Source organism: Schistocerca piceifrons, chromosome 9, assembly GCF_021461385.2.
Source record: "Schistocerca piceifrons isolate TAMUIC-IGC-003096 chromosome 9, iqSchPice1.1, whole genome shotgun sequence".
In the NCBI taxonomy this organism is placed as follows: Eukaryota; Metazoa; Arthropoda; class Insecta; order Orthoptera; family Acrididae; genus Schistocerca; species Schistocerca piceifrons.
In genome coordinates this window covers 183,290,792-183,307,856 of record NC_060146.1, presented here as the reverse complement: position 1 = coordinate 183,307,856, position 17,065 = coordinate 183,290,792, and the positions used below count along the sequence as shown (strand labels likewise).

At 47.3% G+C, this 17,065-nt stretch overlaps 1 protein-coding gene across 2 annotated transcripts in view; it reads left to right on the top strand.

Annotated features, from left to right (window-relative positions):
* The window catches only part of LOC124717209, a 149,103-nt gene that overhangs the window by 31,381 nt on the left and 100,657 nt on the right, over positions 1 to 17,065 (top strand). Inside the window, exon 1 of one of the 2 annotated variants that reach the window (XM_047243990.1) lies at positions 12,325 to 12,436. The exons of the other annotated variant lie outside the window; for it this stretch is intronic. The gene's annotated coding sequence lies outside the window, so the exon portion shown is untranslated. Of the gene's footprint in view, positions 1 to 12,324; positions 12,437 to 17,065 lie in introns of those variants that run through there. 2 annotated transcript variants of the gene reach the window in all.

Here is a 17,065-nt window from a genome sequence, read left to right as displayed (position 1 = left end):
GTCATAGGCTGGAGTGTTCCGTGCTCCCTGAGACGTCGATCAATTGCTTCGAACGTCTTCCTGTCGGGACACCTTCGTTCTGGAAATCTGTCTCGATACAAACGTACCGCGCCACGGCTATTGCCCCGTGCTAATCCATACATCAAATGGGCATCTGCCAACTCTGCATTTGTAAACATTGCACTGACTGCAAAACCACGTTCGTGATGAAAACTAACCTGTTGATGCTACGTGCTGATGTGCTTGATGCTAGTACTGTAGAGCAATGAGTCGCATGTCAACACAAGCACCGAAGTCAACATTACCTTCCTTCAATTGGGCCAACTGGCGGTGAATCGAGGAAGTACAGTACATACTGACGAAACTAAAATCAGCTCTAACATGGAAATTAAGCGTTTCCGGACACATGTCCTCATAACATCTTTTCTTTATTTGTGTGTGAGGAATGTTTCCCGAAAGTTTGGCCGTACCTTTTTGTAACGCCCTGCATAAATATTCATATTATTTTAAAAAACGTCATTTTATAGACTGAGGAGGTTGTGTTGTTGTCGCAGAGGTTGTGTCGAGTGCGTGTGATGGGCACAGAGGATCCACAGCCCGCCACGCTTCTCCAGGGCGCGTTGCCATGGCAAACGAGACACCGTTCCTGACTGGGTTTGGTGCGGGCCTTGGACGTGGTATGGCGTTGGGTGCCCTCAGTTTTTGTGTTTTGCGCCTCTTTGTATACGTCGGAGTCCCTGTAGTTGGCCGTGTGGCCTTGACCACAGTTCACGCAAAGGTGTTCGTTTTGTTGTGCGAGTGTACATGGATGCGTGCTTGCCAGCGCATCCGCGGCAACGGGGTGCCAGGCCACAGCAAAGGGCCGAATGACGCTAATCGCTGCCAATTGTTGCATTGTTGGGGGCCATGTGGTATACTTCTACTCTGGCGTCCATCCGCAGAAGGCTCTTTATCTGCAGAAGTTCGCGGGAGCTGGCCGTATCGGCCACTTCGACCAAGTAGTGTGGCAGTCGGCCGTGTGAGCGGAAGCCCGTCATCCGGGAAGCACTTTTGCAGTCGAATCCCAAGACGTTGAGCGCCGCTTGAACTGTTTTGTTTGGTGTACTGGGGTCCACTCCTTTGACAACGTTCTGCTGTGTTAGTTCATCTAGTGTCCTGTACGTATTGTGTTCTGTTGTATCCACAGACCCAACCAACCAACCAACTCGCGCACGCGCGCCCTGACCGTGGCACTGCTGGCCACAGTTCCTGTCGCGGCTGTCGGCGTCTCAGGGCGTTACCGCCGACGGAAGAGGTCGCTCCACGGCTGGGCTCGGGTCCGCAGCGCGCTCTGCCTTTTGCATATAAGGAGGAGCGCTGGCCCCGAGGCGGACAGTCTATTGTCGATTGTCTATTGCTAGCCTTTTGTGGAGTTCATAGCGGAGCCATTGCAGTGTGGTATTTGCTATTGTATTCGACTAGGCTCAGTACACGTATTACTCTCGGATATTACTTGGACTTGTATTACTGGTGCACGTTTCGTCAGAAATAAAGATAAGTTATCTCTTCATTCAAGCTGGCGCAATTCTTGTCATTAATTATTTTTCGGCCAACAGACATAGCTACACCTTGGTCACTACCCACGCTTTATACAATTTGTGGTGGCTGCCCCAAAAGTACCGCCGAGGACCTTTGGTTTGGAAGCCGTCACAAAATGCTCGATCCCCTTATCTTTGAGGAAGTTAAGGACCCCACTCCATGCCTACCTAACCCATGTTAATTTTGGCAAGTATTTGACCCATTTCTGAAAAATCTATTTAATGCAGGATCTTAATATTTTTTCTGTATGTTACATGATGTTAATATAGTCAACTGTACTAAAATCCATTTGATAGTTTTTAAGAAATACTTTTTCTAATTTATTAACAAAAAAATTATGATTTTTCTGCAGAAAATACTTTTTGTGAACTTCCTAATGGGGGAATATTAATGAATGTAGTGCCAGAGGTGCCATTTTATGTTATACAGAGTCTCTGAATATTTCGTTCATTTATCTATGATAGTTTCTGATATAATGGGCATATGTACTGAAAATTTTAGTCTGCGGGAAATTGACTGTAAAGGAAAAACTTTTGAAACTTGTTACTTAAAGTTAATTAAAACTGTCCTGCTGCATATGATGGCCCTTCTTTGGCCTCTAGCAGGTCTTCCAGCTTCACCTCCCTGGATGTTTGTCTTGCTTTCTTGGCCATATTCGATGCAGACCTGTCTGCATCGGATATCCTCATTTTATCGCAATGTTGCTGCTCGTTGATCATATTTTCACCAGGATTAATTCCCAGCTTTTTCAGTACCCATATTTTCAACAGGATTAATTCCCAGCTTTTTCAGTATCTAATACTTTCCAATATTACCACAATTGAATGTAATAACACATCATGAACTCCAAGTTTCATTGTATGCATGCCTACAAATACAGTTTTAGGATGGCGGTTCCAAATTATGCCGTTGAAACATTAATTTGGGTTCTGTGTCTGCCCCTGCAGACATTTCCTTAGAAGGTCAGGATGAGGCAAGTCTCTGAAACTAGATTTAATTGCTGTAATAACAGCAGCAGGGAGAGAATGCTGGTGAGACTAAGATTCTCCAGGTGCCTGAGCCCTATTGTATTTGCACCACGAATTTTCTCCTGATGGACACAATCCATGACATGGCTATTCATCAGTAGAGGACTTATGGAAGAATATGGCGCAAACGTCTCTCCTCATTGCCTCCAGATTTTCTTTATTTCTCCTAATTGCCTGCCCATAGTATACCTGCAAGTTTTCTATAACAACTATTCGCAATCACACTTGAACAAAACTAACCGCGTGTGTCAAAGCGTGTTGTTTACAAACAGCAGAAACAAAAGAATACCGACCGTGGCATTCCAACGATAGCCAACACACTCGGGAGTAAAAAAATCCCTATCGTGCAATGTAGGGGATATAAAGATCTGCCGGCCGGTGTGGCCGAGCGGTTCTAGGCTCTTCAGTCTTCAACAGCGCGACCGCTAAGGTCGTAGGTTCGAATCCTGCCTCGGGCATGGATGTGTGTGGTGTCCTTATGTTAGTTACATTTACGTAGTTCTAAGTTCTAGGGGACTGATGACCTCAGATGTTAAGTCCCATAGTGCTCAGAGCCATTTGAACCATTCGAAATAAAGATCTAAAATATCTGCAGAAAAGTGGGTGACAGAAAAGTGGGCTTGGCACATAAACACACGTGGTAGGAAAATGCTCTTTAAATTCTCGAAGAAAAAGTTTTTCAGCAAAAGCCGTTTCAGAGTACTTAAATAAAACATTAATCTATCGAAATGTTATGAAAACCGAAAATGGATTTTTTCGAACTCAACCACGGTGTGGCCCCTTAAGGAGATCTATGTGTTCTGTGTACAATGAGGCCCTATCCCCAGAGTACTTGTGAAGTGTGCAAAGTGTGTGCCTATCCGCGAATGTGGTGTCGAGCACACTAACGTCTCCATAGTTCTGTATTACGACTGGGAAAAAACCAGTCTTTTGTTGTGCGGGCGTAGCTGCGGTTGGTGTTGTTGCTGATCACAGGTCGGTTCGTGTTGGTAGATGAGTTTGTGTTCCTAGCCGGAAGTCACCTCTTATTCAGTGTGCTACGCCTGTTAAGCATAGGATAGAGTTGTTTGAGCCTCGCCTTTGCTTCGTTGGTCACGTGTTGAAAGTGGTCCCCTCCCACAGTAGTTTCCTGTCCAGCCAGACACCGAGGTATCTGATCTTCTCACGGAAACGTATTGGCGTGCATGTAGTCTTATTGGGTTGCACTGTTGATTTTTGCGCAGTAGTTTCGGTCTTATAGTGAAGAGAACGGTTTCGCACTTGTCGACGTTTACTCTAACATGCCATTTCACCAACCAAGGCTCTGAGTTCAGTCTGTAGTCGTGAGTTAATGTTAGACGGTTTCCAATCTTGCGCGAGAATTGTAGTGTCACCCGTGTAGATTTCCACCATCTTGTTGCGTGTAGCTAGAAGGTCATTAATGTAGAGGTTAAACAGTATGGGCCCTGGGATGCTTCCTAGGGGTACTCCAGCCTGAATACCAAGTCGTGTTGGTTGTTTGCCCTGCATGTCGGTTTTGAAACTCCTGTCCGTGAGATATGAGTGTATGAGACGTACGAGCCCGTCGGGGAACCCTGCGTATGAGGCCATTGTGCCACAGACGGTCGAAGGCCTTTTCGATCTCCAGGAACACTGCCCAGTTGGTTTGTTTGTGTTGTATCCGTGTGTTACGTATTCAACGACGCGGAGGAATTGTGTTGTCGAGTGATGATCCCTGAAGCGGAATTGCTCCGGCCTCGGGGTGTCGTTTGTAATGCAGTGCCTAGTGAGTCGTTTTAGTATTACCTTGTGATCGATCTTGCTGAGCGCGCTCAGCAGGCTAATGGGTCAGTAATTTTGTTGGAGGGAGTGGTCTTTCCCCGGCTACCTGAACATCAGGACCTTGGCCGTCTTCCAAAAGTGTTGGTGTTTAAGGATGGCATTCGTGATGTGTGTGAGGTGTTCTACTGCTTTATCTGTGAACTCCTGGAGGACACGGTTTTGAATGCCATCGTGACCAGCGGCTTTCCTAGCTGTGGTGCGCATGATGGCCCATTTGACTTCAGCTGTGGTAGCCTGTCGGATGTCATTGCGCTGTGGTTAGGTCAAGATGCGTGTAACCGCTTGGTCAGTCTCAAGTGTGAACGCTGGGTCTGAGGGATCCAGGTTCGGTGCGAATGACGCTGCAAGTGTGAGGTCCATCAGTTCTGCTTTTTCTTCCGCAGAATATGCCGGTGGGTGTGTACAGTTTGTCCCTGGTGAAGTGACAGGCCAGCTGTCACACGCCAGGTCGCGTGGTGTCCAACCCTTCGAGTTTCTGGTTCCACTGTCGTGTTTTGAATGTTTGGATTTTGTCCCGGATTATCCCCTGGAGCCTATTCGTTTGCTGTTTGAAGAGCTGGCGCCTGGTACGCTGCCAATGTCTTCTGAGGCGGTTCCTCATTGAGATAAGGCCCAGGATCTCCTGGGGCAGGGCTGCACTGTGTTGTTGTGGTGTGAAGATTGGTATGGTGTCGGCTATTGCGTCTTGGACGGCGCTAGTGAGGGTTTCGACAGCCTCATCAATTTGAGCTGTCTCGTTAATCGCGTGAGTAGGTGGGATGCGACTGTCAAGTGTTTCCATCCTGCGTTGGTACAATGTACAGTATAACAGGTTGGAGGTTCGAGGGCAGATCCTTTTCAACAGCAACGCTGAGTGTCGTTGTTAAGTCCTTGATGAGGGCCATGTCTACCACGTCTGGCCTGTGACCCCTCCGGTAGGAAATGTGCGTCGGTTCTTTCGGCTCTAGTGTGATATAGTTTCGTCCTAGTGCGTGTTCTTGTAGTTTCTTGCCGTTGGAGTTCCGTGGATTTGAGTTACTGCCAGGGTGTTTTGCGCTAAGATATCGAGCGGCGATTACGCGCGGTGATATGTTGAGTATAGTGCTGATGTCGCGTGTCTTGATGTTCTTATGGCTGTTGAATACTGACACCAGTGTAGTGTGGGCTCCGTTGAACATGATCCTGACGGCGGTTGGCTCAAATTTTTTAAGTTTACGGAGCAGTATGTTTGTGTGTTCAATGTCTTTGTGTATGATGATAGCTGTTCCACCGAGCCGGCCGATGTGGCCGAGCGGTTCTAGGCGCTACAGTCTGGAGCCACGCGACCGCTACGGTCGCAGATTCGAATCCTGCCTCGGGCATGGATGTGTGTGATGTCCTTAGGTTAGTTAGGTTTAAGTAGTTCAAAGTTCTAGGGGACTCATGACCTCAGAAGTTAAGTCCCATAGTGCTCAGAGCCATTTGAACCATTTTTTTGTTCCACCGAAACCGGAGCCGTCCGGTCGGTCGGTACGTCAAATGCGGTAGCCAGTGAAGTTTAGGTGATTGTGTGGTTTGAGTTTAGTTTCACGCACTAGTGCAATAAGGATACCCTTACGCTCCATGAGTGCGGCAACTTCCGCCCTTTTGTTGTTGATCCCGTCTGTGCTCCAGAACAGGATGTGCGATAGTGTTCAAATGTGTGTGAAATCTTATGGGAAATGTGTGTGAAATCTTATCGGACTTAACTGCTAAGGTCATCAGTCCCTAGGCTTACACACTACTTAACCTAAATTATCCTAAAGACAAACACACACACACCCATGCCCGAGGAAGGACTCGAACCTCCGCCGGGACCAGCTGCACAGTACATGACTGCTGCGCCTTAGACCGCTTGGCTAATACCGAGCGGTTGCGATGGTGTCTGGTTGTTTGCGATGGGGGCCAGCTGTGGCGTGTTACCCATGGAGGGGTTTGAAGAGAGTGTGGTGAATGCGTTTTGTAAGGCAGCCCAGTACTGGCCGGGTTTATCAGTCATGCACTGTGTAAAAAATGTGGCGACGACGGCCATGCTCTTGCTAAGGATCTGAGCAGTCATATGCTGGGGGAATAGTGTTGCCAATATTCCCCCTAGTGTTGTGTTGGTGTTGTGCGTGTCGGCCCGTAGCTCGATTGTAGTGAATTTTTATACACCATAGTTGTATGGAGATAAATAGCGATTAATTTACTTATAATCAATTATTCAAAATGACAGTCACAATCGCATTATTTATTTTGCCGCCCGCCGGTTTCAAGCCGTGATGGGGTCATCTTAGTTGCCAACCGTGCACAGGCAGGGCGATGACTCCAGCGAACGCCCAAATGGTGTAAATTGCCCTGAAGATGACCCCATCACGGGTTGAAACCGGTTGGCGGCAAAATAAATAATGCGATTGTGACTGTCATTTTGAATAATCGATTGTAAGTGTTAGCGGCCGCTGGTGCGGGTGTTGGCGTTATGTGTGGGATGGCGCTTGTGTAGCTAAGTGTGGTGCAGTCTGTGGTGCCTGTGTTACAGCTGTGGTGAGGATGGGGGGGGGGGGGGGGAGTAATGTGTGTGCTGGTGTCATGGCTTGCTGACTGTGTGCCTGCGTTTCGGTATTCTGTATTCTGTTGTTGCTGAGTGGCTTGTCGTCGGTTTGCAGTAGGGTTTTGGAGCATCTACTGTAGTCAAACATCACCTCTATTGATACGTAATCAGCATGGTTTCAGAAAACACCTCTTTATTCGCACGAAGTAATGGCCGCTATCGACAGGGGATCTCAAGTTGGTTCCGTATTTCTAGATTTCCGGAAAGTTTTTGACACCGTTCCTCACAAGCGACTTCTAATGAAGCTGCGGGTCTACGGGGTATCGTCTCAGTTGTGCGACTGGATTCGTAATTTCCTGTCAGGAAGGTCGCAGGTCGTAGTAATAGACGGCAAATCACCGAGTAAAACTGAAGTGATATCAGGTGTTCCCCAGGGAAGCGTCCTGGGACCTCTGCTGTTCCTGATCTATATAAATGACCTGGGTGACAATCTGAGCAGTTCTCTTAGGTTGTTCGCAGATGATGCTGTAATTTACCGTCTAGTAAGGTCATCCGAAGGCCAGTATCAGTTGCAAAGCGATTTAGAAAAGATTGCTGTATGGTGTGGCAGGTGGCAGTTGACGCTAAATAACGAAAAGTGTGAGGTGATCCACACGAGTTCCAAAAGAAATCCGTTGGAATTCGATTACTCGATAAATAGTACAATTCTCAAGGCTGTCAATTCAACTAAGTACCTGGGTGTAAAAAGTACGAACATCTTCAGTTGGAATGACCACATAGATAATATTGTGGGGAAGGCGAGCCAAAGGTTAGGTTTCATTGACAGGACACTTAGAAGATGCAACAAGTCCACTAAAGAGACAGCTTACACTACACTCGTTCGTCCTCTGTTAGAATATTGCTGCGCGGTGTGGGATCCTTACCAGGTGAGATTGACGGAGGATATCGAAAGGGTGCCAAAAAAGTCAGCTCGTCTTGTATTATCACGTAATAGGGGAGAGAGTGTGGCAGATATGATACGCGAGTTGGGATGGAAGTCATTACAGCAAAGACGTTTTTCGTCGCGGCGAGATCTATTTAGGAAATTTCAGTCACCAACTTTCTCTTCCGAATGCGAAAATATTTTGTTGAGCCCAACGTACATAGGTAGGAATGATCATCAAAATAAAATAAGAGAAATAAGAGCTCGAACAGAAAGGTTTAGGTGTTCGTTTTTCCCGCGCGCTGTTCGGGAGTGGAATGGTAGAGAGATAGTATGATTGTGGTTCGATGAACCTCTGCCAGCACAAATGTGAATTGCAGAGTAATCATGTAGATGTAGATGTTGTTTGTTCCCATTCTTGTTCCCTCCTGGTCGCCTACGCTTTCTCTGAGTTCTCGGTTCTTGGACTCCTTGTGTGGGTGCGTCGTCCTGTGCGGTGTGCGTGGTTTCGCAGGCCGCGGCCTCAGGGAGTGGGGTCGTGTTGTTTGGGAGAGCTGGTATTGGTAGCGGTGCTGTTGTAGTGTTTTTGTGTTGGCTTGTAATGTTATGTGAGCCTCACTGCCCCTTTTTTTTAAACTAATTTGTGTCTGATTTTATTCTGAGAAGCTCAGTAATGTATGTAAATACCGTAAATGTAAATTTGATTCAAAAAGTACTGGAAGTGAAGTGAAGCGCAGTTGGACAGCGACAAACATCCCCGCAACGATAGTAGTTGTGAATCTTCGAGTATGGACTCTAAAAAAAACTATAATTGATTTATTTTAAAAAAGAGAACTGTCAATCGGTATCTTGTGGATTGAGGACGTTTTGCTAGGCCGTCTCTCGGAACGTATTGTTACATTTAATGAAAATTGATATTTTAGTCATAAAACCGAGTAAATTATGTGTAAGAGTTGCCAAACATTTATTTATACAAATTTTCTGGAAGTGAAGAATAGAAATATCTTGTTTTTCGGAAAGGAAGTGAACTTCATTGTTGTCGCCGTCTATCAATCGACAGAATTTAATTGGGTTATGTTCTTGTACGATAGTATGGTGCTGAACTCCACAGATCAATTTTGATGTAGCAGAACGTGTACTTTGAAGGATGTTTGTCTGCTAAGTAATGTCCTTTTCTCACGAAAACAGATTGCTGTTTGATCTTATTTACTTAAACAATGGTCGCTTGCCGGCCGGAGTGGCCGTGCGGTTCTGGGCGCTGCAGTCTGGAGCCGAGCGACCGCTACGGTCGCAGGTTCGAATCCTGCCTCGGGCATGGATGTGTGTGACGTCCTTAGGTTAGTTAGGTTTAATTAGTTCTAAGTTCTAGGCGACTGATGACCACAGAAGTTAAGTCGCATAGTGCTCAGAGCCATTTGAACCATTTTTTAGTGGTCCCTTAGGTATGAAAAGCTACGAAAACTTCGGCTCAAAGCTATCCGCAATACGGCCAAGTAACTAACAGAGTCGTATTTTAAACCTTAAAGAACAATAACTTCCTCCACATTATAATACGTCACCAACTGGTGCAGAAGCCGATCATTCAAGGAGGCAGCAACCAAAATTCAGGTACCAGTTGCGACTTAAAGTAAAAATATCAATCAAAAAGCAATCTCTCTCTTATCTCTCTCTCTCTCTCTCTCTCTCTCTCTCTCTCCAAACACATATACAGGGTGTTACAAAATGGTACGGCCAAACTTTCAGGAAATTCCTCACACACAAAGAATGGAAATATGTTATGTAGACATGTGTCCGGAAACGCTTACTTTCCATGTTAGAGCTCATTTTATTACTTTTCTTCAAATCACATTAATCATGGAATGGAAACACACAGTAACAGAACGTACCGGCGTGACTTCACTTTGTTACAGGAAATGTTCAAAACGTCGTCCGTTAGCGAGGATACATGCATCCACCCTCCGTCGCATGGAATCGCTGATGCGCTGATGCAGCCCTGGAGAATGGCGTATTGTATCACAGCCGTCCACAAGACGAGCACGAAGAGTCTCTACATTTGGTACCGGGATTGCGTAGACAAGAGCTTTCAAATGCCTCCATAAATGAAAGTCAAGAGGGTTGAGGTCAGGAGAGCGTGGAGGCCACGGAATTGGTCCGCCTCTACCAATCCATCGGTCACCGAATCTGTTGTTGAGAAGCGTACGAACACTTCGACTGAAATGTGCAGGAGCTCCACCGTGCATGAACCACACGTTGTGTCATACTTGTAAAGGCACATGTTCTAGCAGCACAGGTAGAATATTCCGTATGAAATCATGATGACGTGCTCCATTGAGCGTAGGTGGAAGAACATGGGACCCAATCAAGACATCACCAACAATGCCTGCCCAAACGTTCACAGAAAATCTGTGTTGATGACGTGATTGTACAATTGCGTGCGGATTCTCGTCATCCCACAAATGTTGATTGTGAAAATTTACAATTTGATCACGTTGGAATGAAGCCTCATCCGTAAAGAGAACATTTGCACTGAAATAAGTATTGACACATTGTTGGGTGAACCATTCGCAGAAGTATACCCGTGGAGGCCAATCAGCTGCTGATAGTGCCTGCACACGCTGTACATGGTACGGAAACATCTGGTTCTCCCGTAGCACCCTCCATACAGTGACGTGGTCAACGTTACCTTGTACAGTAGCAACTTCTCTGACGCTGACATTAGGGTTATCGTCAACTGCACGACCAGTTGCCTCGTCCATTGCAGGTGTCCTCGTCGTTCTAGGTCTTCCCCAGTCGCGAGTCATAGGCTGGAGTGTTCCGTGCTCCCTGAGACGTCGATCAATTGCTTCGAACGTCTTCCTGTCGGGACACCTTCGTTCTGGAAATCTGTCTCGATACAAACGTACCGCGCCACGGCTATTGCCCCGTGCTAATCCATACATCAAATGGGCATCTGCCAACTCTGCATTTGTAAACATTGCACTGACTGCAAAACCACGTTCGTGATGAAAACTAACCTGTTGATGCTACGTGCTGATGTGCTTGATGCTAGTACTGTAGAGCAATGAGTCGCATGTCAACACAAGCACCGAAGTCAACATTACCTTCCTTCAATTGGGCCAACTGGCGGTGAATCGAGGAAGTACAGTACATACTGACGAAACTAAAATCAGCTCTAACATGGAAATTAAGCGTTTCCGGACACATGTCCTCATAACATCTTTTCTTTATTTGTGTGTGAGGAATGTTTCCCGAAAGTTTGGCCGTACCTTTTTGTAACGCCCTGCATAAATATTCATATTATTTTAAAAAACGTCATTTTATAGACTGAGGAGGTTGTGTTGTTGTCGCAGAGGTTGTGTCGAGTGCGTGTGATGGGCACAGAGGATCCACAGCCCGCCACGCTTCTCCAGGGCGCGTTGCCATGGCAAACGAGACACCGTTCCTGACTGGGTTTGGTGCGGGCCTTGGACGTGGTATGGCGTTGGGTGCCCTCAGTTTTTGTGTTTTGCGCCTCTTTGTATACGTCGGAGCCCCTGTAGTTGGCCGTGTGGCCTTGACCACAGTTGACGCAAAGGCGTTCGTTTTGTTGTGCGAGTGTACATGGATGCGTGCTTGCCAGCGCATCCGCGGCAACGGGGTGCCAGGCCACAGCAAAGGGCCGAATGACGCTAATCGCTGCCAATTGTTGCATTGTTGGGGGCCATGTGGTATACTTCTACCCTGGCGTCCATCCGCAGAAGGCTCTTTATCTGCAGAAGTTCGCGGGAGCTGGCCGTATCGGCCACTTCGACCAAGTAGTGTGGCAGTCGGCCGTGTGAGCGGAAGCCCGTCATCCGGGAAGCACTTTTGCAGTCGAATGCCAAGACGTTGAGCGCCGCTTGAACTGTTTTGTTTGGTGTACTGGGGTCCACTCCTTTGACAACGTTCTGCTGTGTTAGTTCATCTAGTGTCCTGTACGTATTGTGTTCTGTTGTATCCACAGACCCAACCAACCAACCAACTCGCGCACGCGCGCCCTGACCGTGGCACTGCTGGCCACAGTTCCTGTCGCGGCCGTCGGCGTCTCAGGGCGTTACCGCCGACGGAAGAGGTCGCTCCACGGCTGGGCTCGGGTCCGCAGCGCGCTCTGCCTTTTGCATATAAGGAGGAGCGCTGGCCCCGAGGCGGACAGTCTATTGTCGATTGTCTATTGCTAGCCTTTCGTGGAGTTCATAGCGGAGCCATTGCAGTGTGGTATTTGCTATTGTATTCGACTAGGCTCAGTACACGGATTACTCTCGGATATTACTTGGACTTTTATTACTGGTGCACGTTTCGTCAGAAATAAAGATAAGTTATCTCTTCATTCAAGCTGGCGCAATTCTTGTCATTAATTATTTTTCGGCCAACAGACATAGCTAAATCTTGGTCACTACCCACGCTTTATACAATTTGTGGTGGCTGCCCCAAAAGTACCGCCGAGGACTTTTGGTTTGGAAGCCGTCACAAAATGCTCGATCCCCTTATCTTTGAGGAAGTTAAGGACCCCACTCCATGCCTACCTAACCCATGTTAATTTAGGCAAGTATTTGACCCATTTCTGAAAAATCTATTTAATGCAGGATCTTAATATTTTTTCTGTATGTTACATGATGTTAATATAGTCAGCTGTACTAAAATCCATTTGATAGTTTTTAAGAAATACTTTTTCTAATTTATTAACAAAAAAATTATGATTTTTCTGCAGAAAATATTTTTTGTGAACTTCCTAATGGGGGAATATTAATGAATGTAGTGCCAGAGGTGCCATTTTATGTTATACAGAGTCTCTGAAAATTTCGTTCATTTATCTATGATAGTTTCTGATATAATGGGCATATGTACTGAAAATTTTAGTCTGCGGGAAATTGACTGTAAAGGAAAAACTTTTGAAACTTGTTACTTAAAGTTAATTAAAACTGTCCTGCTGCATATGATGGCCCTTCTTTGGCCTCTAGCAGGTCTTCCAGCTTCACCTCCCTGGATGTTTGTCTTGCTTTCTTGGCCATATTCGATGCAGACCTGTCTGCATCGGATATCCTCATTTTATCGCAATGTTGCTGCTCGTTGATCATATTTTCACCAGGATTAATTCCCAGCTTTTTCAGTACCCATATTTTCAACAGGATTAATTCCCAGCTTTTTCAGTACCTAATACTTTCCAATATTACCACAATTGAATGTAATAACACATCATGAACTCCAAGTTTCATTGTATGCATGCCTACAAATACAGTTTTAGGAAGGCGGTTCCAAATTATGCCGTTGAAACATTAATTTGGGTTCTGTGTCTGCCCATGCAGACATTTCCTTAGAAGGTCAGGATGAGGCAAGTCTCTGAAACTAGATTTAATTGCTGTAATAACAGCAGCAGGGAGAGAATGCTGGTGAGACTAAGATTCTCCAGGTGCCTGAGCCCTATTGTATTTGCACCACGAATTTTCTCCTGATGGACACAATCCATGACATGGCTATTCATCAGTAGAGGACTTATGGAAGAATATGGCGCAAACGTCTCTCCTCATTGCCTCCAGATTTTCTTTATTTCTCCTAATTGCCTGCCCATAGTATACCTGCAAGTTTTCTATAACAACTACTCGCAATCACACTTGAACAAAACTAACCGCGTGTGTCAAAGCGTGTTGTTTACAAACAGCAGAAACAAAAGAATACCGACCGTGGCATTCCAACGATAGCCAACACACTCGGGAGTAAAAAAATCCCTATCGTGCAATGTAGGGGATATAAAGATCTGCCGGCCGGTGTGGCCGAGCGGTTCTAGGCACTTCAGTCTTCAACAGCGCGACCGCTAAGGTCGTAGGTTCGAATCCTGTCTCGGGCATGGATGTGTGTGGTGTCCTTATGTTAGTTACATTTACGTAGTTCTAAGTTCTAGGGGACTGATGACCTCAGATGTTAAGTCCCATAGTGCTCAGAGCCATTTGAACCATTCGAAATAAAGATCTAAAATATCTGCAGAAAAGTGGGTGACAGAAAAGTGGGCTTGGCACATAAACACACGTGGTAGGAAAATGCTCTTTAAATTCTCGAAGAAAAAGTTTTTCAGCAAAAGCCGTTTCAGAGTACTTAAATAAAACATTAATCTATCGAAATGTTATGAAAACCGAAAATGGATTTTTTCGAACTCAACCACGGTGTGGCCCCTTAAGGAGATCTTTGTGTTCTGTGTACAATGAGGCCCTATCCCCAGAGTACTTGTGAAGTGTGCAAAGTGTGTGCCTATCCGCGAATGTGGTGTCGAGCACACTAACGTCTCCATAGTTCTGTATTACGACTGGGGAAAAACCAGTCTTTTGTTGTGCGGGCGTAGCTGCGGTTGGTGTTGTTGCTGATCACAGGTCGGTTCGTGTTGGTAGATGAGTTTGTGTTCCTAGCCGGAAGTCCGGTTTTTGGTGTAGGCAGCAGCTCCTTTCGGTTGCCTAGCGAGTGTGGTTGGTCGCTTGTTTGTGATGTGTTCCTTTGTTTGCGTCGTTGAGCCCTCCACCTGCCAGGGCACAGTGTGATGGTGTTCTGGGTCCGCATATGCCGCCACTGGAGTCAGTTGCTGCATCGCGACGTTAGTGCATCACTCACCAGCTGTAGGTTCAAAAATGGTTCAAATGGTTCTGAGCACTATGGGACTTAACATCTGAGGTCATCAGACCCCTAGAACTTAGAGCTACTTAATCCTAACCAACCTAAGGACATCACACACATCCATGCTCGAGGCAGGATTAGAACCTGCGACCGTAGCGGTCGCGCGGTTCCAGACTGTAGCGCCTAGAACCGCTCGGCCACACCGGCCGCCACCAGTTGCAGGGGAGTGTAACGTGATGTGGAGTGTGCTTGTTCGTGTGGGGGAATCGCTTGCGCCACAGAGGTGGGTGATTATGCAGCGCTGGTCGAGCGGTTCTGTCGCTTGCGCAGCGATCTGCCTATCCTTGCCAGCCAGTACCTGCTCTACGGCAGCAAGCGAGACGCTGACGTCGACGGGAACAGCCGAGTCACGCGCCTCTTTCGCTGCAGCCTTGCTGTGGGTGAGGGCGGGAGAAATACCGGCGGAATCTGCCATCTCGATATTGTCGGGAGCTTTATTTGGAAGGGAGCTTAAAAGAAAAGAGCTACCTTATTGGCCCTAAGGAAGTGGAGGGATTCCCTATGGCCTAGCGTGCGGCGTTGCCGTTATTGCAGTGGTGCCACACCTAAAGGAGGTGTGGAGGAAGAAAGAGGCCTACAGTGCGCGGGGTGGTCCGACGTCAACGGACCCCTGGCACTGATTAACCCTAACAGAGAACAATGGACGCTGACACTAACAGACGGGCCTTGACCTGGGACCGAGGTGTGGGAGTTTAAGCTTTCAACAGCTGTTCCTCCTTAGTTCCTTGCGCGTTGCCGGCCGTGGTGGCTGAGCGGTTCTAGGCGCTACAGTCTTGAACCGCGCGACCAGTACAGTCGCAGGTTTGAATCCTGCCTCGGACATGGATGTATGTGATGTCCTTGGGTTAGTTAGGTTTAAGTAGTTCGAAGTGTAGAGGACTGATGACAAGTTAAGTTCCATAGTGCTCAGAGCCATTTGAACCATTTTTTAACTTTGCGCGTTGAGTTGATGGTGCCTCACGTTGTGGTTTGTCCTCGCTCATACTGTTGGTAATTCCCGCCAGCATGCAGGCATGCTAGCGGTGGGATTCGGCGTTTTGAATCTTCTTTCCATCGCACAGGATGTTGTTTAGCACGGTCTCCAACTCTGCTGACAGCTTCCGCTCTCCATCGCAGACCTCCTTCCGTAACCAGCGACTGATTCCTCCAGGATGAAGTCCCAGTCGCACGGCGTGAATACGGGGTTCCTGTTGATGGTGTAGGTCCTTTTTGCTGACGAATGAGAGCATGATTGAATACAATGTTCTCGGGTTTCCAACCGTGTCAATTGCTTAAAACTACACGAGCTTTCGGCCAAGCACTCCTTGGCCATTGTCAAGTGTTATGACTGCCATTGGGCTATTGGTGCGCCCTTATATACGGTAGCTGTCGGCTAGACGAGTTTTTGGAACACCTCAATGGCACCATGTAGGCGGAAAAAGATAATGCATTGCACTTCCTCGACGTCCTCGTCCACCGTAAACGAAATGGGTGCCTTGTCCACAGGGTCTACAGAAAACCCACCCACACAGACCTGTATCTGCACGCCACCAGCCATCATCGTCCAGCACAGAAGCGCACAGTATTACAAACATTGGTGCATCGAGCAAGAGTAATATCAGACGACGATAACCTGCCCCATGAACTGAGCCACCTACGCAAGGTTTTCAGGAATAACGGCTACAGCGCCCATCAAGTGAAAGAAGTGGTTTCTGGGAAGTATCAGAATAAGACCACCGACGAAGAGCAGGAAAAGAAATTTGCTTTTCTCCCCTTCTGTGACTCTGTGTCGGGCAAGATAAGCCGCCTGTTGAAAAGAGACCAGATCAAATCAATCTTCAGGCCTCCAACGAAAATCCGTCAATTACTGAGACCAGTTAAAGACGCAGTAGGTCTCAGAACACCTGGAGTCTCTGAAATACCTTGTGAGTGTGGCCAGAAGTACATCGGACAAACAGTGCGCACTGTGGAACAACGCAGGAAAGAACGTGAGAGGTATTATCGCCTACACTATCCAGAGAAATCTGCGTTAGCTGAGCATGGGTTAGAAAACGGTCATCACACAAAATTTGACGATTGGCGGCCGGCCGGTGTGGCCGTGCGGTTCTAGGCGCTTCAGTCTGGAACCGCGTGACCGCTACGATCGCAGGTTCGAATCCTGCCTCGGGCATGGATGTGTGTGATGTCCTTAGGTTAGTTAGGTTTAAGTTCTAGGGGACTGATGACGTCAGCTGTTAAGTCCCATTGTGCTCAGAGCCATTTTTGGAGTCTCCCTGGTTTCCTGTATCGCTACAGGTTGCGGAGGGACGCCCGTTTGCGTCGCCACATCCACCCCTGCTTGTCGTCCCACCGTAGAAGTGGTGTCTGTGGCGGGCGTCTTCTTCTGCCCCAACCTAAGTTCTTCCCGCAGCTGTTGAAGCTGTCGGTGGACAGCGACGAGCTCTTTCTGCATGGCTGCCCTCTCTGCCTCCGTTGCGGCTTTGAGAGCAGCCACTGCGTCTAAGGTGGCTGCGATAGGTGAGACTCCAGCCTCTT